This window comes from Chiloscyllium plagiosum, unplaced genomic scaffold (assembly GCF_037043375.1).
Source record: "Chiloscyllium plagiosum isolate Xiang-an unplaced genomic scaffold, Cpla_swu_hap1 HiC_scaffold_8, whole genome shotgun sequence".
NCBI classification, from domain to species: Eukaryota; Metazoa; Chordata; class Chondrichthyes; order Orectolobiformes; family Hemiscylliidae; genus Chiloscyllium; species Chiloscyllium plagiosum.
In genome coordinates this window covers 110,856,205-110,881,214 of record NW_028270146.1, presented here as the reverse complement: position 1 = coordinate 110,881,214, position 25,010 = coordinate 110,856,205, and the positions used below count along the sequence as shown (strand labels likewise).

Genomic DNA, 25,010 nt, shown 5'->3' with positions numbered 1-25,010 from the left:
GATACCAACTGAATTGGAAACCTGTGTGGGAATCGAGGAGAAGCGACTCAATAAATTTTGCTAAATTCCGTGGTGCTTTTTAGAAATGCAGTTTCTGTTCACCTCAATCTAAAAGCCAGTTTCTGAACATAGTAACAGAAGTCAAAAGGTAATTACCTCACCCCACCCCCACTCCAGAAGAAGGTGCTAACTGCCCTTGAGTGCTTTTTGTTCTCGATGTGAAGAGCTTTCACGCCTGAGTCACCTTCACGTCTCTGGTTGCTGAGTGAATCATAAAGAAAGAATTTCACCAGAGCTGCAACTGCCTCACTTCCCCACTCGCACTCCCCGTTTACATTTTCCTGCTCGTCAGTGATTTAAAGAAAACCAAATGGATGCGATGTCATTCTGTAGCCTCTCTGTTGATTTCTCCGTTTCAGTTCCAACATGACTTAGATCTCGGGGCGGACCTTCATAATAGCGACGCTCTGAATGCGCAAGTAGAAAGGTTCCTCTGAGAGTGCAATTTCTTTCATTGCTGTTGCTGATTGAATGAGCCACTAACGTGCGAATTGCTCCAAAACATGATTCAGGATATCTGGTGCCAATTCTCGCACGTTGAATAACGATTGATAGCTTCCAAATGAGGTCTTTCTGAGACGACCTTGGGATACATTTGACAGACAGACACGTTCAGGAATTCGTGGTGCGCTGTGACACCAGAGCATCTGCTTCGTTCCTGTCTTTGAAGCGAGCCGCCTGCGCAAGGAAGGCAAATGCGGTACTGCTTTTCGTGGAAGGATCAGAAGGCGGTAACTACACTCTCCAACAGAATGGCATGTGGTCAGAACCAGGTTGGAGAAAAACTTAACAACGCTTTGCACTGTAATTAAATGGAATGGCATTACATTTCACGACGAGAACAGATTTGTTGAAGCAAATTCGAAGGCAGGTTTGCAGATGGGAAAGATGCAAGAAAGCTCAGCTCTTGTCCATGTAAAAGGCTGCAGTTGAAGAACAAAACAGTTTCTGCCCAGTTTCCAACTGGGGACCTTTCGCGTGTTAGGCGAACGTGATGACCACTACACTACAGAAACGAGCCACAGCCGCCTGTTCTGCGGCCCTGTGGCGTCCAGCACTGAAAGTTGAATCCGTTCTCTGTTTCACCTTTCTGTTTCCGATAGCTCGTTATTGTCCAGCGTAATCGACATCTTGAAAACGTAAAAAAGACACTTTAAATTGATGACAAGATATAGACAAAGATGTCGTCGATGTTTGTACCGTGGGGCGAGATGGAATAGGCTGGTGGAATAAACTTTCCCTGCAGCGTAACAGCTGCGACATGACCTTATGGAAGGGTGGTAAACTGAGTATTTACGTGTTTTACCCAAGTTGGTGTGAGTTGAAAACTCGACAGCATAGCTTTAAGGTGAGTGGGTTGAAAGTGACAAAGGACCTGACGCACATTTCCCACAAAGAAGGTTGTGCGTGTTTGGAATGATCTACCAGAGGATGTGGAGGAGGCTATTACACTCAGAAAATTGCAAAGGTAATCGGGTGAGTTTCTGGATAGGATGCGTTTAGAGGGATTGGAGCCAAAAGCTGGGGAACGAGACTTGTTTAATTTTGGCTATGTGGTGAGCATGTATTTTACCGAAGTATTTTTTTCCAGGTGAACCCCAATAACGTCATGTTGCTTCCACCGGCTTTAAAGGATTAATTTTCAGCGGAGTTTGCCATCGCAGTCTGTGGCACGATCATTTAGTCTGTTCGACTGCTCACGGGAAAGGTAGTATTGTGAAACACTGTAGAAACGACCGACTTCCTTACTTTAGCTCCGACTGACCATACTCTGTGAAATTTTCCCAGATCCTCAGCTGAGGATTTTGGCTGCTGGAAGTTACCTCAGAAACACTGTTAAATCGAAATGTATTGAGCGAATCGCAAAACAGAAAGCATTTAACACGGAACACAAACAAAACTGGCATACCTCACGCATTTTCAGACACAGAGATGCATGAATGCTAAATGTGATACAGTCCGAGGGAATGAGTCATAAAGTAATCTCACAACTAACAACGGGACATTTCCAAACGACTCTTTCAAACATGCTGCAGCCTTACTGCACCACCACTTTCCAGACAATGCTGAAAAGAGAGAAAGGAAGAACATAATAAGAATTGGCCGTAAAAAGTGAATTTCACCAATCACAGTCTCGATTAGATTACCTTTCCCTTCTGATGTTTCCAGGACGGAAATGAAGGAAATGTGAGAAATTCAATAAGGTAGGACATCGAAATTCATTGGAACGATTTTCCCATTAGCTAGAAACTCAAATAACAACGAGTAGAGTCACCGTAGGACTTCGTTTCACAACAGCGATGAAATAACAGTCTCCATTCGGTTCCAGTAAAGGCTCAACCTGCCTGGGACGGCACAACTGTTTGCGATTCTCCGCGCGGGAGTCGAACACCATCATGACAGTAGAGACATTTTGGAATATTTGGCAGTATCCCACACCACAGTTAATTCCCTGCGAAGCAAACCCATTTTACTTTTGTTTTCAACATCAATATGCAGTGGACACCAAAACAGCATTTTAACAAGCTGCAGCATTGGAGTTGATCAGCAGAAATGGCAGTGGTGGGTTTCGAACCCGCGCCCCTTTCGAGACTGGAACCTGGATCCAGCGCCTTAGACCGCTCGGCCACACTACCAGCCGGCGGCGCCGCCTCATTTTCTTATATTTCCAATTGTGCTCCTGCATAACAACAGATGTAAAGTCACATGAAAAGGGTTCCATGATTCCTCTCGGACTCGCACAGCTGCTGGGATGTGCCCGGCAACAATGTCATTTTCGCAGCAGATATTGATAGCCCATCAATCCAGGCAAAAATCAATGGTAAGCTCAGTCTATCTTCTCAGACTCTTTTCAGCTACAAATGTATCTGTGAGTGCGTGAGAATATGGGTTCGCTTATGATTTGGTCAAATAAACATGAGCTGCTTGACATTACTGGAATTTCCATTCTTGCTTTGCTAAATGATTTCACCCATTGCTCGAAACAGGACGACTTTCACGTTTACACGGAACACGAAACACACCGGACTACAGGGAAAATGCACAAACCTGAGCAGGCCGTGTTCCGCATCATACCGTGCAGCATAGTTTCAGTCAATGTGTCTGTGGTTTTTTTTCAGAATAGGAGTCCCAAAGAATGTTCTCCACCCTAAAACCGGAGGTAGCATTACAATCCGAGAACGACAGATCACATTGAGAGAATGCTCTGACCTCGGAGCCAGTTCGAGATGCCACTTTCCTTGTCTTTTACCGTAACCGTGCAATTTGCTACTGAGACGTTCGCTCCTGGACATGAGCCACATGGATACCAACTGAATTGGAAACCTGTGTGGGAATCGAGGAGAAGCGACTCAATAAATTTTGCTAAATTCCGTGGTGCTTTTTAGAAATGCAGTTTCTGTTCACCTCAATCTAAAAGCCAGTTTCTGAACATAGTAACAGAAGTCAAAAGGTAATTACCTCACCCCACCCCCACTCCAGAAGAAGGTGCTAACTGCCCTTGAGTGCTTTTTGTTCTCGATGTCACGCCTGAGTCACCTTCACGTCTCTGGTTGCTGAGTGAATCATAAAGAAAGAATTTCACCAGAGCTGCAACTGCCTCACGTCCCCACTCGCACTCCCCGTTTACATTTTCCTGCTCGTCAGTGATTCAAAGAAAACCAAATGGATGCGATGTCATTCTGTAGCCTCTCTGTTGATTTCTCCGTTTCAGTTCCAACATGACTTAGATCTCGGGGCGGACCTTCATAATAGCGACGCTCTGAATGCGCAAGTAGAAAGGTTCCTCTGAGAGTGCAATTTCTTTCATTGCTGTTGCTGATTGAATGAGCCACTAACGTGCGAATTGCTCCAAAACATGATTCAGGATATCTGGTGCCAATTCTCGCACGTTGAATAACGATTGATAGCTTCCAAATGAGGTCTTTCTGAGACGACCTTGGGATACATTTGACAGACAGACACGTTCAGGAATTCGTGGTGCGCTGTGACACCAGAGCATCTGCTTCGTTCCTGTCTTTGAAGCGAGCCGCCTGCGCAAGGAAGGCAAATGCGGTACTGCTTTTCGTGGAAGGATCAGAAGGCGGTAACTACACTCTCCAACAGAATGGCATGTGGTCAGAACCAGGTTGGAGAAAAACTTAACAACGCTTTGCACTGTAATTAAATGGAATGGCATTACATTTCACGACGAGAACAGATTTGTTGAAGCAAATTCGAAGGCAGGTTTGCAGATGGGAAAGATGCAAGAAAGCTCAGCTCTTGTCCATGTAAAAGGCTGCAGTTGAAGAACAAAACAGTTTCTGCCCAGTTTCGAACTGGGGACCTTTCGCGTGTTAGGCGAACGTGATGACCACTACACTACAGAAACGAGCCACAGCCGCCTGTTCTGCGGCCCTGTGGCGTCCAGCACTGAAAGTTGAATCCGTTCTCTGTTTCACCTTTCTGTTTCCGATAGCTCGTTATTGTCCAGCGTAATCGACATCTTGAAAACGTAAAAAAGACACTTTAAATTGATGACAAGATATAGACAAAGATGTCGTCGATGTTTGTACCGTGGGGCGAGATGGAATAGGCTGGTGGAATAAACTTTCCCTGCAGCGTAACAGCTGCGACATGACCTTATGGAAGGGTGGTAAACTGAGTATTTACGTGTTTTACCCAAGTTGGTGTGAGTTGAAAACTCGACAGCATAGCTTTAAGGTGAGTGGGTTGAAAGTGACAAAGGACCTGAGGCACATTTCCCACAAAGAAGGTTGTGCGTGTATGGAATGATCTACCAGAGGATGTGGAGGAGGCTATTACACTCAGAAAATTGCAAAGGTAATCTGGTGAGTTTCTGGATAGGATGCGTTTAGAGGGATTGGAGCCAAATGCTGGGGAACGAGACTTGTTTAATTTTGGCTATGTGGTGAGCATGTATTTTACCGAAGTATTTTTTTCCAGGTGAACCCCAATAACGTCATGTTGCTTCCACCGGCTTTAAAGGATTAATTTTCAGCGGAGTTTGCCATCGCAGTCTGTGGCACAATCATTTAGTCTGTTCGACTGCTCACGGGAAAGGTAGTATTGTGAAACACTGTAGAAACGACCGACTTCCTTACTTTAGCTCCGACTGACCATACTCTGTGAAATTTTCCCAGATCCTCAGCTGAGGATTTTGGCTGCTGGAAGTTACCTCAGAAACACTGTTAAATCGAAATGTATTGAGCGAATCGCAAAACAGAAAGCATTTAACACGGAACACAAACAAAACTGGCATACCTCACGCATTTTCAGACACAGAGATGCATGAATGCTAAATGTGATACAGTCCGAGGGAATGAGTCATAAAGTAATCTCACAACTAACAAAGGGACATTTCCAAACGACTCTTTCAAACATGCTGCAGCCTTACTGCACCACCACTTTCCAGACAATGCTGAAAAGAGAGAAAGAAAGAACATAATAAGAATTGGCCGTAAAAAGTGAATTTCACCAATCACAGTCTCGATTAGATTACCTTTCCCTTCTGATGTTTCCAGGACGGAAATGAAGGAAATGTGAGAAATTCAATAAGGTAGGACATCGAAATTCATTGGAACGATTTTCCCATTAGCTAGAAACTCAAATAACAACGAGTAGAGTCACCGTAGGACTTCGTTTCACAACAGCGATGAAATAACAGTCTCCATTCGGTTCCAGTAAAGGCTCAACCTGCCTGGGACGGCACAACTGTTTGCGATTCTCCGCGCGGGAGTCGAACACCATCATGACAGTAGAGACATTTTGGAATATTTGGCAGTATCCCACACCACAGTTAATTCCCTGCGAAGCAAACCCATTTTACTTTTGTTTTCAACATCAATATGCAGTGGACACCAAAACAGCATTTTAACAAGCTGCAGCATTGGAGTTGATCAGCAGAAATGGCAGTGGTGGGTTTCGAACCCGCGCCCCTTTCGAGACTGGAACCTGGATCCAGCGCCTTAGACCGCTCGGCCACACTACCACCCGGCGGCTCCGCCTCATTTTCTTATATTTCCAATTGTGCTCCTGCATAACAACAGATGTAAAGTCACATGAAAAGGGTTCCATGATTCCTCTCGGACTCGCACAGCTGCTGGGATGTGCCCGGCAACAATGTCATTTTCGCAGCAGATATTGATAGCCCATCAATCCAGGCAAAAATCAATGGTAAGCTCAGTCTATCTTCTCAGACTCTTTTCAGCTACAAATGTATCTGTGAGTGCGTGAGAATATGGGTTCGCTTATGATTTGGTCAAATAAACATGAGCTGCTTGACATTACTGGAATTTCCATTCTTGCTTTGCTAAATGATTTCACCCATTGCTCGAAACAGGACGACTTTCACGTTTACACGGAACACGAAACACACCGGACTACAGGGAAAATGCACAAACCTGAGCAGGCCGTGTTCCGCATCATACCGTGCAGCATAGTTTCAGTCAATGTGTCTGTGGTTTTTTTTCAGAATAGGAGTCCCAAAGAATGTTCTCCACCCTAAAACCGGAGGTAGCATTACAATCCGAGAACGACAGATCACATTGAGAGAATGCTCTGACCTCGGAGCCAGTTCGAGATGCCACTTTCCTTGTCTTTTACCGTAACCGTGCAATTTGCTACTGAGACGTTCGCTCCTGGACATGAGCCACATGGATACCAACTGAATTGGAAACCTGTGTGGGAATCGAGGAGAAGCGACTCAATAAATTTTGCTAAATTCCGTGGTGCTTTTTAGAAATGCAGTTTCTGTTCACCTCAATCTAAAAGCCAGTTTCTGAACATAGTAACAGAAGTCAAAAGGTAATTACCTCACCCCACCCCCACTCCAGAAGAAGGTGCTAACTGCCCTTGAGTGCTTTTTGTTCTCGATGTCACGCCTGAGTCACCTTCACGTCTCTGGTTGCTGAGTGAATCATAAAGAAAGAATTTCACCAGAGCTGCAACTGCCTCACGTCCCCACTCGCACTCCCCGTTTACATTTTCCTGCTCGTCAGTGATTCAAAGAAAACCAAATGGATGCGATGTCATTCTGTAGCCTCTCTGTTGATTTCTCCGTTTCAGTTCCAACATGACTTAGATCTCGGGGCGGACCTTCATAATAGCGACGCTCTGAATGCGCAAGTAGAAAGGTTCCTCTGAGAGTGCAATTTCTTTCATTGCTGTTGCTGATTGAATGAGCCACTAACGTGCGAATTGCTCCAAAACATGATTCAGGATATCTGGTGCCAATTCTCGCACGTTGAATAACGATTGATAGCTTCCAAATGAGGTCTTTCTGAGACGACCTTGGGATACATTTGACAGACAGACACGTTCAGGAATTCGTGGTGCGCTGTGACACCAGAGCATCTGCTTCGTTCCTGTCTTTGAAGCGAGCCGCCTGCGCAAGGAAGGCAAATGCGGTACTGCTTTTCGTGGAAGGATCAGAAGGCGGTAACTACACTCTCCAACAGAATGGCATGTGGTCAGAACCAGGTTGGAGAAAAACTTAACAACGCTTTGCACTGTAATTAAATGGAATGGCATTACATTTCACGACGAGAACAGATTTGTTGAAGCAAATTCGAAGGCAGGTTTGCAGATGGGAAAGATGCAAGAAAGCTCAGCTCTTGTCCATGTAAAAGGCTGCAGTTGAAGAACAAAACAGTTTCTGCCCAGTTTCGAACTGGGGACCTTTCGCGTGTTAGGCGAACGTGATGACCACTACACTACAGAAACGAGCCACAGCCGCCTGTTCTGCGGCCCTGTGGCGTCCAGCACTGAAAGTTGAATCCGTTCTCTGTTTCACCTTTCTGTTTCCGATAGCTCGTTATTGTCCAGCGTAATCGACATCTTGAAAACGTAAAAAAGACACTTTAAATTGATGACAAGATATAGACAAAGATGTCGTCGATGTTTGTACCGTGGGGCGAGATGGAATAGGCTGGTGGAATAAACTTTCCCTGCAGCGTAACAGCTGCGACATGACCTTATGGAAGGGTGGTAAACTGAGTATTTACGTGTTTTACCCAAGTTGGTGTGAGTTGAAAACTCGACAGCATAGCTTTAAGGTGAGTGGGTTGAAAGTGACAAAGGACCTGAGGCACATTTCCCACAAAGAAGGTTGTGCGTGTATGGAATGATCTACCAGAGGATGTGGAGGAGGCTATTACACTCAGAAAATTGCAAAGGTAATCGGGTGAGTTTCTGGATAGGATGCGTTTAGAGGGATTGGAGCCAAATGCTGGGGAACGAGACTTGTTTAATTTTGGCTATGTGGTGAGCATGTATTTTACCGAAGTATTTTTTTCCAGGTGAACCCCAATAACGTCATGTTGCTTCCACCGGCTTTAAAGGATTAATTTTCAGCGGAGTTTGCCATCGCAGTCTGTGGCACAATCATTTAGTCTGTTCGACTGCTCACGGGAAAGGTAGTATTGTGAAACACTGTAGAAACGACCGACTTCCTTACTTTAGCTCCGACTGACCATACTCTGTGAAATTTTCCCAGATCCTCAGCTGAGGATTTTGGCTGCTGGAAGTTACCTCAGAAACACTGTTAAATCGAAATGTATTGAGCGAATCGCAAAACAGAAAGCATTTAACACGGAACACAAACAAAACTGGCATACCTCACGCATTTTCAGACACAGAGATGCATGAATGCTAAATGTGATACAGTCCGAGGGAATGAGTCATAAAGTAATCTCACAACTAACAAAGGGACATTTCCAAACGACTCTTTCAAACATGCTGCAGCCTTACTGCACCACCACTTTCCAGACAATGCTGAAAAGAGAGAAAGAAAGAACATAATAAGAATTGGCCGTAAAAAGTGAATTTCACCAATCACAGTCTCGATTAGATTACCTTTCCCTTCTGATGTTTCCAGGACGGAAATGAAGGAAATGTGAGAAATTCAATAAGGTAGGACATCGAAATTCATTGGAACGATTTTCCCATTAGCTAGAAACTCAAATAACAACGAGTAGAGTCACCGTAGGACTTCGTTTCACAACAGCGATGAAATAACAGTCTCCATTCGGTTCCAGTAAAGGCTCAACCTGCCTGGGACGGCACAACTGTTTGCGATTCTCCGCGCGGGAGTCGAACACCATCATGACAGTAGAGACATTTTGGAATATTTGGCAGTATCCCACACCACAGTTAATTCCCTGCGAAGCAAACCCATTTTACTTTTGTTTTCAACATCAATATGCAGTGGACACCAAAACAGCATTTTAACAAGCTGCAGCATTGGAGTTGATCAGCAGAAATGGCAGTGGTGGGTTTCGAACCCGCGCCCCTTTCGAGACTGGAACCTGGATCCAGCGCCTTAGACCGCTCGGCCACACTACCACCCGGCGGCGCCGCCTCATTTTCTTATATTTCCAATTGTGCTCCTGCATAACAACAGATGTAAAGTCACATGAAAAGGGTTCCATGATTCCTCTCGGACTCGCACAGCTGCTGGGATGTGCCCGGCAACAATGTCATTTTCGCAGCAGATATTGATAGCCCATCAATCCAGGCAAAAATCAATGGTAAGCTCAGTCTATCTTCTCAGACTCTTTTCAGCTACAAATGTATCTGTGAGTGCGTGAGAATATGGGTTCGCTTATGATTTGGTCAAATAAACATGAGCTGCTTGACATTACTGGAATTTCCATTCTTGCTTTGCTAAATGATTTCACCCATTGCTCGAAACAGGACGACTTTCACGTTTACACGGAACACGAAACACACCGGACTACAGGGAAAATGCACAAACCTGAGCAGGCCGTGTTCCGCATCATACCGTGCAGCATAGTTTCAGTCAATGTGTCTGTGTTTTTTTTTCAGAATAGGAGTCCCAAAGAATGTTCTCCACCCTAAAACCGGAGGTAGCATTACAATCCGAGAACGACAGATCACATTGAGAGAATGCTCTGACCTCGGAGCCAGTTCGAGATGCCACTTTCCTTGTCTTTTACCGTAACCGTGCAATTTGCTACTGAGACGTTCGCTCCTGGACATGAGCCACATGGATACCAACTGAATTGGAAACCTGTGTGGGAATCGAGGAGAAGCGACTCAATAAATTTTGCTAAATTCCGTGGTGCTTTTTAGAAATGCAGTTTCTGTTCACCTCAATCTAAAAGCCAGTTTCTGAACATAGTAACAGAAGTCAAAAGGTAATTACCTCACCCCACCCCCACACCAGAAGAAGGTGCTAACTGCCCTTGAGTGCTTTTTGTTCTCGATGTCACGCCTGAGTCACCTTCACGTCTCTGGTTGCTGAGTGAATCATAAAGAAAGAATTTCACCAGAGCTGCAACTGCCTCACGTCCCCACTCGCACTCCCCGTTTACATTTTCCTGCTCGTCAGTGATTCAAAGAAAACCAAATGGATGCGATGTCATTCTGTAGCCTCTCTGTTGATTTCTCCGTTTCAGTTCCAACATGACTTAGATCTCGGGGCGGACCTTCATAATAGCGACGCTCTGAATGCGCAAGTAGAAAGGTTCCTCTGAGAGTGCAATTTCTTTCATTGCTGTTGCTGATTGAATGAGCCACTAACGTGCGAATTGCTCCAAAACATGATTCAGGATATCTGGTGCCAATTCTCGCACGTTGAATAACGATTGATAGCTTCCAAATGAGGTCTTTCTGAGACGACCTTGGGATACATTTGACAGACAGACACGTTCAGGAATTCGTGGTGCGCTGTGACACCAGAGCATCTGCTTCTTTCCTGTCTTTGAAGCGAGCCGCCTGCGCAAGGAAGGCAAATGCGGTACTGCTTTTCGTGGAAGGATCAGAAGGCGGTAACTACACTCTCCAACAGAATGGCATGTGGTCAGAACCAGGTTGGAGAAAAACTTAACAACGCTTTGCACTGTAATTAAATGGAATGGCATTACATTTCACGACGAGAACAGATTTGTTGAAGCAAATTCGAAGGCAGGTTTGCAGATGGGAAAGATGCAAGAAAGCTCAGCTCTTGTCCATGTAAAAGGCTGCAGTTGAAGAACAAAACAGTTTCTGCCCAGTTTCGAACTGGGGACCTTTCGCGTGTTAGGCGAACGTGATGACCACTACACTACAGAAACGAGCCACAGCCGCCTGTTCTGCGGCCCTGTGGCGTCCAGCACTGAAAGTTGAATCCGTTCTCTGTTTCACCTTTCTGTTTCCGATAGCTCGTTATTGTCCAGCGTAATCGACATCTTGAAAACGTAAAAAAGACACTTTAAATTGAAGACAAGATATAGACAAAGATGTCGTCGATGTTTGTACCGTGGGGCGAGATGGAATAGGCTGGTGGAATAAACTTTCCCTGCAGCGTAACAGCTGCGACATGACCTTATGGAAGGGTGGTAAACTGAGTATTTACGTGTTTTACCCAAGTTGGTGTGAGTTGAAAACTCGACAGCATAGCTTTAAGGTGAGTGGGTTGAAAGTGACAAAGGACCTGAGGCACATTTCCCACAAAGAAGGTTGTGCGTGTTTGGAATGATCTACCAGAGGATGTGGAGGAGGCTATTACACTCAGAAAATTGCAAAGGTAATCGGGTGAGTTTCTGGATAGGATGCGTTTAGAGGGATTGGAGCCAAATGCTGGGGAACGAGACTTGTTTAATTTTGGCTATGTGGTGAGCATGTATTTTACCGAAGTATTTTTTTCCAGGTGAACCCCAATAACGTCATGTTGCTTCCACCGGCTTTAAAGGATTAATTTTCAGCGGAGTTTGCCATCGCAGTCTGTGGCACAATCATTTAGTCTGTTCGACTGCTCACGGGAAAGGTAGTATTGTGAAACACTGTAGAAACGACCGACTTCCTTACTTTAGCTCCGACTGACCATACTCTGTGAAATTTTCCCAGATCCTCAGCTGAGGATTTTGGCTGCTGGAAGTTACCTCAGAAACACTGTTAAATCGAAATGTATTGAGCGAATCGCAAAACAGAAAGCATTTAACACGGAACACAAACAAAACTGGCATACCTCACGCATTTTCAGACACAGAGATGCATGAATGCTAAATGTGATACAGTCCGAGGGAATGAGTCATAAAGTAATCTCACAACTAACAACGGGACATTTCCAAACGACTCTTTCAAACATGCTGCAGCCTTACTGCACCACCACTTTCCAGACAATGCTGAAAAGAGAGAAAGAAAGAACATAATAAGAATTGGCCGTAAAAAGTGAATTTCACCAATCACAGTCTCGATTAGATTACTTTTCCCTTCTGATGTTTCCAGGACGGAAATGAAGGAAATGTGAGAAATTCAATAAGGTAGGACATCGAAATTCATTGGAACGATTTTCCCATTAGCTTGAAACTCAAATAACAACGAGTAGAGTCACCGTAGGACTTCGTTTCACAACAGCGATGAAATAACAGTCTCCATTCGGTTCCAGTAAAGGCTCAACCTGCCTGGGACGGCACAACTGTTTGCGATTCTCCGCGCGGGAGTCGAACACCATCATGACAGTAGAGACATTTTGGAATATTTGGCAGTATCCCACGCCACAGTTAATTCCCTGCGAAGCAAACCCATTTTACTTTTGTTTTCAACATCAATATACAGTGGACACCAAAACAGCATTTTAACAAGTTGCAGCATTGGAGTTGATCAGCAGAAATGGCAGTGGTGGGTTTCGAACCCGCGCCCCTTTCGAGACTGGAACCTGGATCCAGCGCCTTAGACCGCTCGGCCACACTACCAGCTGGCGTCGGCGCCCCCTCATTTTCTTATATTTCCAATTGTGCTCCTGCATAACAACAGATGTAAAGTCACATGAAAAGGGTTCCATGATTCCTCTCGGACTCGCACAGCTGCTGGGATGTGCCCGGCAACAATGTCAATTTCGCAGCAGATATTGATAGCCCATCAATCCAGGCAAAAATCAATGGTAAGCTCAGTCTATCTTCTCAGACTCTTTTCAGCTACAAATGTATCTGTGAGTGCGTGAGAATATGGGTTCGCTTATGATTTGGTCAAATAACCATGAGCTGCTTGACATTACTGGAATTTCCATTCTTGCTTTGCTAAATGATTTCACCCATTGCTCGAAACAGGACGACTTTCACGTTTACACGGAACACGAAACACACCGGACTACAGGGAAAATGCACAAACCTGAGCAGGCCGTGTTCCGCATCATACCGTGCAGCATAGTTTCAGTCAATGTGTCTGTGGTTTTTTTTCAGAATAGGAGTCCCAAAGAATGTTCTCCACCCTAAAACCGGAGGTAGCATTACAATCCGAGAACGACAGATCACATTGAGAGAATGCTCTGACCTCGGAGCCAGTTCGAGATGCCACTTTCCTTGCCTTTTACCTTAACCGTGCAATTTGCTACTGAGACGTTCGCTCCTGGACATGAGCCACATGGATACCAACTGAATTGGAAACCTGTGTGGGAATCGAGGAGAAGCGACTCAATAAATTTTGCTAAATTCCGTGGTGCTTTTTAGAAATGCAGTTTCTGTTCACCTCAATCTAAAAGCCAGTTTCTGAACATAGTAACAGAAGTCAAAAGGTAATTACCTCACCCCACCCCCACTCCAGAAGAAGGTGCTAACTGCCCTTGAGTGCTTTTTGTTCTCGATGTGAAGAGCTTTCACGCCTGAGTCACCTTCACGTCTCTGGTTGCTGAGTGAATCACAAAGAAAGAATTTCACCAGAGCTGCAACTGCCTCACTTCCCCACTCGCACTCCCCGTTTACATTTTCCTGCTCGTCAGTGATTTAAAGAAAACCAAATGGATGCGATGTCATTCTGTAGCCTCTCTGTTGATTTCTCCGTTTCAGTTCCAACATGACTTAGATCTCGGGGCGGACCTTCATAATAGCGACGCTCTGAATGCGCAAGTAGAAAGGTTCCTCTGAGAGTGCAATTTCTTTCATTGCTGTTGCTGATTGAATGAGCCACTAACGTGCGAATTGCTCCAAAACATGATTCAGGATATCTGGTGCCAATTCTCGCACGTTGAATAACGATTGATAGCTTCCAAATGAGGTCTTTCTGAGACGACCTTAGGATACATTTGACAGACAGACAAGTTCAGGAATTCGTGGTGCGCTGTGACACCAGAGCATCTGCTTCTTTCCTGTCTTTGAAGCGAGCCGCCTGCACAAGGAAGGCAAATGCGGTACTGCTTTTCGTGGAAGGATCAGAAGGCGGTAACTACACTCTCCAACAGAATGGCATGTGATCAGAACCAGGTTGGAGAAAAACTTAACAACGCTTTGCACTGTAATTAAATGGAATGGCATTACATTTCACGACGAGAACAGATTTGTTGAAGCAAATTCGAAGGCAGGTTTGCAGATGGGAAAGATGCAAGAAAGCTCAGTTCTTGTCCATGTAAAAGGCTGCAGTTGAAGAACAAAACAGTTTCTGACCAGTTTCGAACTGGGGACCTTTCGCGTGTTAGGCGAACGTGATGACCACTACACTACAGAAACGAGCCACAGCCGCCTGTTCTGCGGCTCTGTGGCGTCCAGCACTGAAAGTTGAATCCGTTCTCTGTTTCACCTTTCTGTTTCCGATAGCTCGTTATTGTCCAGCGTAATCGACATCTTGAAAACGTAAAAAAGACACTTTAAATTGATGACAAGATATAGACAAAGATGTCGTCGATGTTTGTACCGTGGGGCGAGATGGAATAGGCTGGTGGAATAAACTTTCCCTGCAGCGTAACAGCTGCGACATGACCTTATGGAAGGGTGGTAAACTGAGTATTTACGTGTTTTACCCAAGTTGGTGTGAGTTGAAAACTCGACAGCATAGCTTTAAGGTGAGTGGGTTGAAAGTGACAAAGGACCTGAGGCACATTTCCCACAAAGAAGGTTGTGCGTGTTTGGAATGATCTACCAGAGGATGTGGAGGAGGCTATTACACTCAGAAAATTGCAAAGGTAATCGGGTGAGTTTCTGGATAGGATGCGTTTAGAGGGATTGGAGCCAAATGCTGGGGAACGAGACTTGTTTAATTTTGGCTATGTGGTGAGCATGTATTTTACCGAAGTATTTTTTTCCAGGTGAACCCCAATAACGTCATGTTGCTTCCACCGGCTTTAAAGGATTAATTTTCAGCGGAGTTTGCCATCGCAGTCTGTGGCACAATCATTTAGTCTGTTCGACTGCTCACGGGAAAGGTAGTATTGTGAAACACTGTAGAAACGACCGACTTCCTTACTTTAGCTCCGACTGACCATACTCTGTGAAATTTTCCCAGATCCTCAGCTGAGGATTTTGGCTGCTGGAAGTTACCTCAGAAACACTGTTAAATCGAAATGTATTGAGCGAATCGCAAAACAGAAAGCATTTAACACGGAACACAAACAAAACTGGCATACCTCACGCATTTTCAGACACAGAGATGCATGAATGCTAAATGTGATACAGTCCGAGGGAATGAGTCATAAAGTAATCTCACAACTAACAACGGGACATTTCCAAACGACTCTTTCAAACATGCTGCAGCCTTACTGCACCACCACTTTCCAGACAATGCTGAAAAGAGAGAAAGAAAGAACATAATAAGAATTGGCCGTAAAAAGTGAATTTCACCAATCACAGTCTCGATTAGATTACTTTTCCCTTCTGATGTTTCCAGGACGGAAATGAAGGAAATGTGAGAAATTCAATAAGGTAGGACATCGAAATTCATTGGAACGATTTTCCCATTAGCTTGAAACTCAAATAACAACGAGTAGAGTCACCGTAGGACTTCGTTTCACAACAGCGATGAAATAACAGTCTCCATTCGGTTCCAGTAAAGGCTCAACCTGCCTGGGACGGCACAACTGTTTGCGATTCTCCGCGCGGGAGTCGAACACCATCATGACAGTAGAGACATTTTGGAATATTTGGCAGTATCCCACGCCACAGTTAATTCCCTGCGAAGCAAACCCATTTTACTTTTGTTTTCAACATCAATATACAGTGGACACCAAAACAGCATTTTAACAAGCTGCAGCATTGGAGTTGATCAGCAGAAATGGCAGTGGTGGGTTTCGAACCCGCGCCCCTTTCGAGACTGGAACCTGGATCAAGCGCCTTAGACCGCTCGGCCACACTACCAGCTGGCGTCGCCGCCTCATTTTCTTATATTTCCAATTGTGCTCCTGCATAACAACAGATGCAAAGTCACATGAAAACGGTTCCATGTTTCCTCTCGGACTCGCACAGCTGCTGGGATGTGCCCGGCAACAATGTCATTTTCGCAGCAGATATTGATAGCCCATCAATCCAGGCAAAAATCAATGGTAAGCTCAGTCTATCTTCTCAGACTCTTTTCAGCTACAAATGTATCTGTGAGTGCGTGAGAATATGGGTTCGCTTATGATTTGGTCAAATAACCATGAGCTGCTTGACATTACTGGAATTTCCATTCTTGCTTTGCTAAATGATTTCACCCATTGCTCGAAACAGGACGACTTTCACGTTTACACGGAACACGAAACACACCGGACTACAGGGAAAATGCACAAACCTGAGCAGGCCGTGTTCCACATCATACCGTGCAGCATAGTTTCAGTCAATGTGTCTGTGGTTTTTTTTCAGAATAGGAGTCCCAAAGAATGTTCTCCACCCTAAAACCGGAGGTAGCATTACAATCCGAGAACGACAGATCACATTGAGAGAATGCTCTGACCTCGGAGCCAGTTCGAGATGCCACTTTCCTTGCCTTTTACCTGAACCGTGCAATTTGCTACTGAGACGTTCGCTCCTGGACATGAGCCACATGGATACCAACTGAATTGGAAACCTGTGTGGGAATCGAGGAGAAGCGACTCAATAAATTTTGCTAAATTCCGTGGTGCTTTTTAGAAATGCAGTTTCTGTTCACCTCAATCTAAAAGCCAGTTTCTGAACATAGTAACAGAAGTCAAAAGGTAATTACCTCACCCCACCCCCACTCCAGAAGAAGGTGCTAACTGCCCTTGAGTGCTTTTTGTTCTCGATGTGAAGAGCTTTCACGCCTGAGTCACCTTCACGTCTCTGGTTGCTGAGTGAATCACAAAGAAAGAATTTCACCAGAGCTGCAACTGCCTCACTTCCCCACTCGCACTCCCCGTTTACATTTTCCTGCTCGTCAGTGATTTAAAGAAAACCAAATGGATGCGATGTCATTCTGTAGCCTCTCTGTTGATTTCTCCGTTTCAGTTCCAACATGACTTAGATCTCGGGGCGGATCTTCATAATAGCGACGCTCTGAATGCGCAAGTAGAAAGGTTCCTCTGAGAGTGCAATTTCTTTCATTGCTGTTGCTGATTGAATGAGCCACTAACGTGCGAATTGCTCCAAAACATGATTTAGGATATCTGGTGCCAATTCTCGCACGTTGAATAACGATTGATAGCTTCCAAATGAGGTCTTTCTGAGACGACCTTGGGATACATTTGACAGACAGACAAGTTCAGGAATTCGTGGTGCGCTGTGACACCAGAGCATCTGCTTCTTTCCTGTCTTTGAAGCGAGCCGCCTGCGCAAGGAAGGCAAATGCGGTACTGCTTTTCGTGGAAGGATCAGAAGGCGGTAACTACACTCTCCAACAGAATGGCATGTGGTCAGAACCAGGTTGGAGAAAAACTTAACAACGCTTTGCACTGTAATTAAATGGAATGGCATTACATTTCACGACGAGAACAGATTTGTTGAAGCAAATTCGAAGGCAGGTTTGCAGATGGGAAAGATGCAAGAAAGCTCAGCTCTTGTCCATGTAAAAGGCTGCAGTTGAAGAACAAAACAGTTTCTGCCCAGTTTCGAACTGGGGACCTTTCGCGTGTTAGGCGAACGTGATGACCACTACACTACAGAAACGAGCCACAGCCGCCTGTTCTGCGGCCCTGTGGCGTCCAGCACTGAAAGTTGAATCCGTTCTCTGTTTCACCTTTCTGTTTCCGATAGCTCGTTATTGTCCAGCGTAATCGACATCTTGAAAACGTAAAAAAGACACTTTAAATTGATGACAAGATATAGACAAAGATGTCGTCGATGTTTGTACCGTGGGGCGAGATGGAATAGGCTGGTGGAATAAACTTTCCCTGCAGCGTAACAGCTGCGACATGACCTTATGGAAGGGTGGTAAACTGAGTATTTACGTGTTTTACCCAAGTTGGTGTGAGTTGAAAACTCGACAGCATAGCTTTAAGGTGAGTGGGTTGAAAGTGACAAAGGACCTGACGCACATTTCCCACAAAGAAGGTTGTGCGTGTTTGGAATGATCTACCAGAGGATGTGGAGGAGGCTATTACACTCAGAAAATTGCAAAGGTAATCGGGTGAGTTTCTGGATAGGATGCGTTTAGAGGGATTGGAGCCAAAAGCTGGGGAACGAGACTTGTTTAATTTTGGCTATGTGGTGAGCATGTATTTTACCGAAGTATTTTTTTCCAGGTGTACCCCAATAACGTCATGTTGCTTCCACCGGCTTTAAAGGATTAATTTTCAGCGGTGTTTGCCATCGCAGTCTGTGGCACAATCATTTAGTCTGTTCGACTGCTCACGGGAAAGGTAGTATTGTGAAACACTGTAGAAACGACCGACTTCCTTACTTTAGCTCCGACTGACCATACTCTGTGAAATTTTCCCAGATCCTCAGCTGAGGATTTTGGCTGCTGGAAGTTACCTCAGAAACACTGTTAAATCGAAATGTATTGAGCGAATCGCAAAACAGAAAGCATTTAACACGGAACACAAACAAAACTGGCATACCTCACGCATTTTCAGACAGAGATGCATGAATGCTAAATGTGATACAGTCCGAGGGAATGAGTCATAAAGTAATCTCACAACTAACAACGGGACATTTCCAAACGACTCTTTCAAACATGCTGCAGCCTTACTGCACCACCACTTTCCAGACAATGCTGAAAAGAGAGAAAGAAAGAACATAATAAGAATTGGCCGTAAAAAGTGAATTTCACCAATCACAGTCTCGATTAGATTACCTTTCCCTTCTGATGTTTCCAGGACGGAAATGAAGGAAATGTGAGAAATTCAATAAGGTAGGACATCGAAATTCATTGGAACGATTTTCCCATTAGCTTGAAACTCAAATAACAACGAGTAGAGTCACCGTAGGACTTCGTTTCACAACAGCGATGAAATAACAGTCTCCATTCGGTTCCAGTAAAGGCTCAACCTGCCTGGGACGGGTTTGCGATTCTCCGCGCGGGAGTCGAACACCATCATGACAGTAGAGACATTTTGGAATATTTGGCAGTATCCCACACCACAGTTAATTCCCTGCGAAGCAAACCCATTTTACTTTTGTTTTCAACATCAATATACAGTGGACACCAAAACAGCATTTTAACAAGCTGCAGCATTGGAGTTGATCAGCAGAAATGGCAGTGGTGGGTTTCGAACCCGCGCCCCTTTCGAGACTGGAACCTGGATCCAGCGCCTTAGACCGCTCGGCCACACTACCAGCCGGCGGCGCCGCCTCATTTTCTTATATTTCCAATTGTGCTCCTGCATAACAACAGATGGAAAGTCACATGAAAACGGTTCCATGATTCCTCTCGGACTCGCACAGCTGCTGGGATGTGCCCGGCAACAATGTCATTTTCGCAGCAGATATTGATAGCCCATCAATCCAGGCAAAAATCAATGGTAAGCTCAGTCTATCTTCTCAGACTCTTTTCAGCTACAAATGTATCTGTGAGTGCGTGAGAATATGGGTTCGCTTATGATTTGGTCAAATAACCATGAGCTGCTTGACATTACTGGAATTTCCATTCTTGCTTTGCTAAATGATTTCACCCATTGCTCGAAACAGGACGACTTTCACGTTTACACGGAACACGAAACACACCGGACTACAGGGAAAATGCACAAACCTGAGCAGGCCGTGTTCCGCATCATACCGTGCAGCATAGTTTCAGTCAATGTGTCTGTGGTTTTTTTTCAGAATAGGAGTCCCAAAGAATGTTCTCCACCCTAAAACCGGAGGTAGCATTACAATCCGAGAACGACAGATCACATTGAGAGAATGCTCTGACCTCGGAGCCAGTTCGAGATGCCACTTTCCTTGCCTTTTACCTGAACCGTGCAATTTGCTACTGAGACGTTCGCTCCTGGACATGAGCCACATGGATACCAACTGAATTGGAAACCTGTGTGGGAATCGAGGAGAAGCGACTCAATAAATTTTGCTAAATTCCGTGGTGCTTTTTAGAAATGCAGTTTCTGTTCACCTCAATCTAAAAGCCAGTTTCTGAACATAGTAACAGAAGTCAAAAGGTAATTACCTCACCCCACCCCCACTCCAGAAGAAGGTGCTAACTGCCCTTGAGTGCTTTTTGTTCTCGATGTGAAGAGCTTTCACGCCTGAGTCACCTTCACGTCTCTGGTTGCTGAGTGAATCATAAAGAAAGAATTTCACCAGAGCTGCAACTGCCTCACTTCCCCACTCGCACTCCCCGTTTACATTTTCCTGCTCGTCAGTGATTTAAAGAAAACCAAATGGATGCGATGTCATTCTGTAGCCTCTCTGTTGATTTCTCCGTTTCAGTTCCAACATGACTTAGATCTCGGGGCGGACCTTCATAATAGCGACGCTCTGAATGCGCAAGTAGAAAGGTTCCTCTGAGAGTGCAATTTCTTTCATTGCTGTTGCTGATTGAATGAGCCACTAACGTGCGAATTGCTCCAAAACATGATTCAGGATATCTGGTGCCAATTCTCGCACGTTGAATAACGATTGATAGCTTCCAAATGAGGTCTTTCTGAGACGACCTTGGGATACATTTGACAGACAGACACGTTCAGGAATTCGTGGTGCGCTGTGACACCAGAGCATCTGCTTCGTTCCTGTCTTTGAAGCGAGCCGCCTGCGCAAGGAAGGCAAATGCGGTACTGCTTTTCGTGGAAGGATCAGAAGGCGGTAACTACACTCTCCAACAGAATGGCATGTGGTCAGAACCAGGTTGGAGAAAAACTTAACAACGCTTTGCACTGTAATTAAATGGAATGGCATTACATTTCACGACGAGAACAGATTTGTTGAAGCAAATTCGAAGGCAGGTTTGCAGATGGGAAAGATGCAAGAAAGCTCAGCTCTTGTCCATGTAAAAGGCTGCAGTTGAAGAACAAAACAGTTTCTGCCCAGTTTCGAACTGGGGACCTTTCGCGTGTTAGGCGAACGTGATGACCACTACACTACAGAAACGAGCCACAGCCGCCTGTTCTGCGGCCCTGTGGCGTCCAGCACTGAAAGTTGAATCCGTTCTCTGTTTCACCTTTCTGTTTCCGATAGCTCGTTATTGTCCAGCGTAATCGACATCTTGAAAACGTAAAAAAGACACTTTAAATTGATGACAAGATATAGACAAAGATGTCGTCGATGTTTGTACCGTGGGGCGAGATGGAATAGGCTGGTGGAATAAACTTTCCCTGCAGCGTAACAGCTGCGACATGACCTTATGGAAGGGTGGTAAACTGAGTATTTACGTGTTTTACCCAAGTTGGTGTGAGTTGAAAACTCGACAGCATAGCTTTAAGGTGAGTGGGTTGAAAGTGACAAAGGACCTGAGGCACATTTCCCACAAAGAAGGTTGTGCGTGTATGGAATGATCTACCAGAGGATGTGGAGGAGGCTATTACACTCAGAAAATTGCAAAGGTAATCGGGTGAGTTTCTGGATAGGATGCGTTTAGAGGGATTGGAGCCAAATGCTGGGGAACGAGACTTGTTTAATTTTGGCTATGTGGTGAGCATGTATTTTACCGAAGTATTTTTTTCCAGGTGAACCCCAATAACGTCATGTTGCTTCCACCGGCTTTAAAGGATTAATTTTCAGCGGAGTTTGCCATCGCAGTCTGTGGCACAATCATTTAGTCTGTTCGACTGCTCACGGGAAAGGTAGTATTGTGAAACACTGTAGAAACGACCGACTTCCTTACTTTAGCTCCGACTGACCATACTCTGTGAAATTTTCCCAGATCCTCAGCTGAGGATTTTGGCTGCTGGAAGTTACCTCAGAAACACTGTTAAATCGAAATGTATTGAGCGAATCGCAAAACAGAAAGCATTTAACACGGAACACAAACAAAACTGGCATACCTCACGCATTTTCAGACACAGAGATGCATGAATGCTAAATGTGATACAGTCCGAGGGAATGAGTCATAAAGTAATCTCACAACTAACAACGGGACATTTCCAAACGACTCTTTCAAACATGCTGCAGCCTTACTGCACCACCACTTTCCAGACAATGCTGAAAAGAGAGAAAGAAAGAACATAATAAGAATTGGCCGTAAAAAGTGAATTTCACCAATCACAGTCTCGATTAGATTACCTTTCCCTTCTGATGTTTCCAGGACGGAAATGAAGGAAATGTGAGAAATTCAATAAGGTAGGACATCGAAATTCATTGGAACGATTTTCCCATTAGCTTGAAACTCAAATAACAACGAGTAGAGTCACCGTAGGACTTCGTTTCACAACAGCGATGAAATAACAGTCTCCATTCGGTTCCAGTAAAGGCTCAACCTGCCTGGGACGGCACAACTGTTTGCGATTCTCCGCGCGGGAGTCGAACACCATCATGACAGTAGAGACATTTTGGAATATTTGGCAGTATCCCACACCACAGTTAATTCCCTGCGAAGCAAACCCATTTTACTTTTGTTTTCAACATCATTATACAGTGGACACCAAAACAGCATTTTAACAAGCTGCAGCATTGGAGTTGATCAGCAGAAATGGCAGTGGTGGGTTTTGAACCCGCGCCCCTTTCGAGACTGGAACCTGGATCAAGCGCCTTAGACCGCTCGGCCACACTACCAGCCGGCGGCGCCGCCTCATTTTCTTATATTTCCAATTGTGCTCCTGCATAACAACAGATGGAAAGTCACATGAAAACGGTTCCATGATTCCTCTCGGACTCGCACAGCTGCTGGGATGTGCCCGGCAACAATGTCATTTTCGCAGCAGATATTGATAGCCCATCAATCCAGGCAAAAATCAATGGTAAGCTCAGTCTATCTTCTCAGACTCTTTTCAGCTACAAATGTATCTGTGAGTGCGTGAGAATATGGGTTCGCTTATGATTTGGTCAAATAACCATGAGCTGCTTGACATTACTGGAATTTCCATTCTTGCTTTGCTAAATGATTTCACCCATTGCTCGAAACAGGACGACTTTCACGTTTACACGGAACACGAAACACACCGGACTACAGGGAAAATGCACAAACCTGAGCAGGCCGTGTTCCACATCATACCGTGCAGCATAGTTTCAGTCAATGTGTCTGTGTTTTTTTTTCAGAATAGGAGTCCCAAAGAATGTTCTCCACCCTAAAACCGGAGGTAGCATTACAATCCGAGAACGACAGATCACATTGAGAGAATGCTCTGACCTCGGAGCCAGTTCGAGATGCCACTTTCCTTGCCTTTTACCTTAACCGTGCAATTTGCTACTGAGACGTTCGCTCCTGGACATGAGCCACATGGATACCAACTGAATTGGAAACCTGTGTGGGAATCGAGGAGAAGCGACTCAATAAATTTTGCTAAATTCCGTGGTGCTTTTTAGAAATGCAGTTTCTGTTCACCTCAATCTAAAAGCCAGTTTCTGAACATAGTAACAGAAGTCAAAAGGTAATTACCTCACCCCACCCCCACACCAGAAGAAGGTGCTAACTGCCCTTGAGTGCTTTTTGTTCTCGATATGAAGAGCTTTCACGCCTGAGTCACCTTCACGTCTCTGGTTGCTGAGTGAATCACAAAGAAAGAATTTCACCAGAGCTGCAACTGCCTCACTTCCCCACTCGCACTCCCCGTTTACATTTTCCTGCTCGTCAGTGATTTAAAGAAAACCAAATGGATGCGATGTCATTCTGTAGCCTCTCTGTTGATTTCTCCGTTTCAGTTCCAACATGACTTAGATCTCGGGGCGGACCTTCATAATAGCGACGCTCTGAATGCGCAAGTAGAAAGGTTCCTCTGAGAGTGCAATTTCTTTCATTGCTGTTGCTGATTGAATGAGCCACTAACGTGCGAATTGCTCCAAAACATGATTCAGGATATCTGGTGCCAATTCTCGCACGTTGAATAACGATTGATAGCTTCCAAATGAGGTCTTTCTGAGACGACCTTGGGATACATTTGACAGACAGACACGTTCAGGAATTCGTGGTGCGCTGTGACACCAGAGCATCTGCTTCTTTCCTGTCTTTGAAGCGAGCCGCCTGCGCAAGGAAGGCAAATGCGGTACTGCTTTTCGTGGAAGGATCAGAAGGCGGTAACTACACTCTCCAACAGAATGGCATGTGGTCAGAACCAGGTTGGAGAAAAACTTAACAACGCTTTGCACTGTAATTAAATGGAATGGCATTACATTTCACGACGAGAACAGATTTGTTGAAGCAAATTCGAAGGCAGGTTTGCAGATGGGAAAGATGCAAGAAAGCTCAGCTCTTGTCCATGTAAAAGGCTGCAGTTGAAGAACAAAACAGTTTCTGCCCAGTTTCGAACTGGGGACCTTTCGCGTGTTAGGCGAACGTGATGACCACTACACTACAGAAACGAGCCACAGCCGCCTGTTCTGCGGCCCTGTGGCGTCCAGCACTGAAAGTTGAATCCGTTCTCTGTTTCACCTTTCTGTTTCCGATAGCTCGTTATTGTCCAGCGTAATCGACATCTTGAAAACGTAAAAAAGACACTTTAAATTGATGACAAGATATAGACAAAGATGTCGTCGATGTTTGTACCGTGGGGCGAGATGGAATAGGCTGGTGGAATAAACTTTCCCTGCAGCGTAACAGCTGCGACATGACCTTATGGAAGGGTGGTAAACTGAGTATTTACGTGTTTTACCCAAGTTGGTGTGAGTTGAAAACTCGACAGCATAGCTTTAAGGTGAGTGGGTTGAAAGTGACAAAGGACCTGACGCACATTTCCCACAAAGAAGGTTGTGCGTGTTTGGAATGATCTACCAGAGGATGTGGAGGAGGCT

General features: G+C 45.0%; 6 non-coding genes across 6 annotated transcripts; all 6 read right to left on the bottom strand.

Annotated features, from left to right (window-relative positions):
• Nucleotides 1-4,356: 4,356 nt before the first annotated feature.
• On the bottom strand, nucleotides 4,357-4,429 carry trnav-aac (transfer RNA valine (anticodon AAC)). The gene has a single exon. It is a non-coding gene; the product is annotated as a tRNA-Val (tRNA).
• Nucleotides 4,430-7,709: 3,280 nt separating this feature from the next.
• Nucleotides 7,710-7,782, bottom strand: trnav-aac (transfer RNA valine (anticodon AAC)). Its single transcript has one exon. It is a non-coding gene; the product is annotated as a tRNA-Val (tRNA).
• A 3,280-nt stretch (nucleotides 7,783-11,062) lies between these two features.
• Nucleotides 11,063-11,135, bottom strand: trnav-aac (transfer RNA valine (anticodon AAC)). The gene has a single exon. It is a non-coding gene; the product is annotated as a tRNA-Val (tRNA).
• Nucleotides 11,136-17,791: 6,656 nt separating this feature from the next.
• On the bottom strand, nucleotides 17,792-17,864 carry trnav-aac (transfer RNA valine (anticodon AAC)). The gene has a single exon. It is a non-coding gene; the product is annotated as a tRNA-Val (tRNA).
• Nucleotides 17,865-21,145: 3,281 nt separating this feature from the next.
• trnav-aac (transfer RNA valine (anticodon AAC)) lies at nucleotides 21,146-21,218 on the bottom strand. Its single transcript has one exon. It is a non-coding gene; the product is annotated as a tRNA-Val (tRNA).
• Nucleotides 21,219-24,508: 3,290 nt separating this feature from the next.
• On the bottom strand, nucleotides 24,509-24,581 carry trnav-aac (transfer RNA valine (anticodon AAC)). Its single transcript has one exon. It is a non-coding gene; the product is annotated as a tRNA-Val (tRNA).
• Between the last annotated feature and the right edge of the window lie 429 nt (nucleotides 24,582-25,010).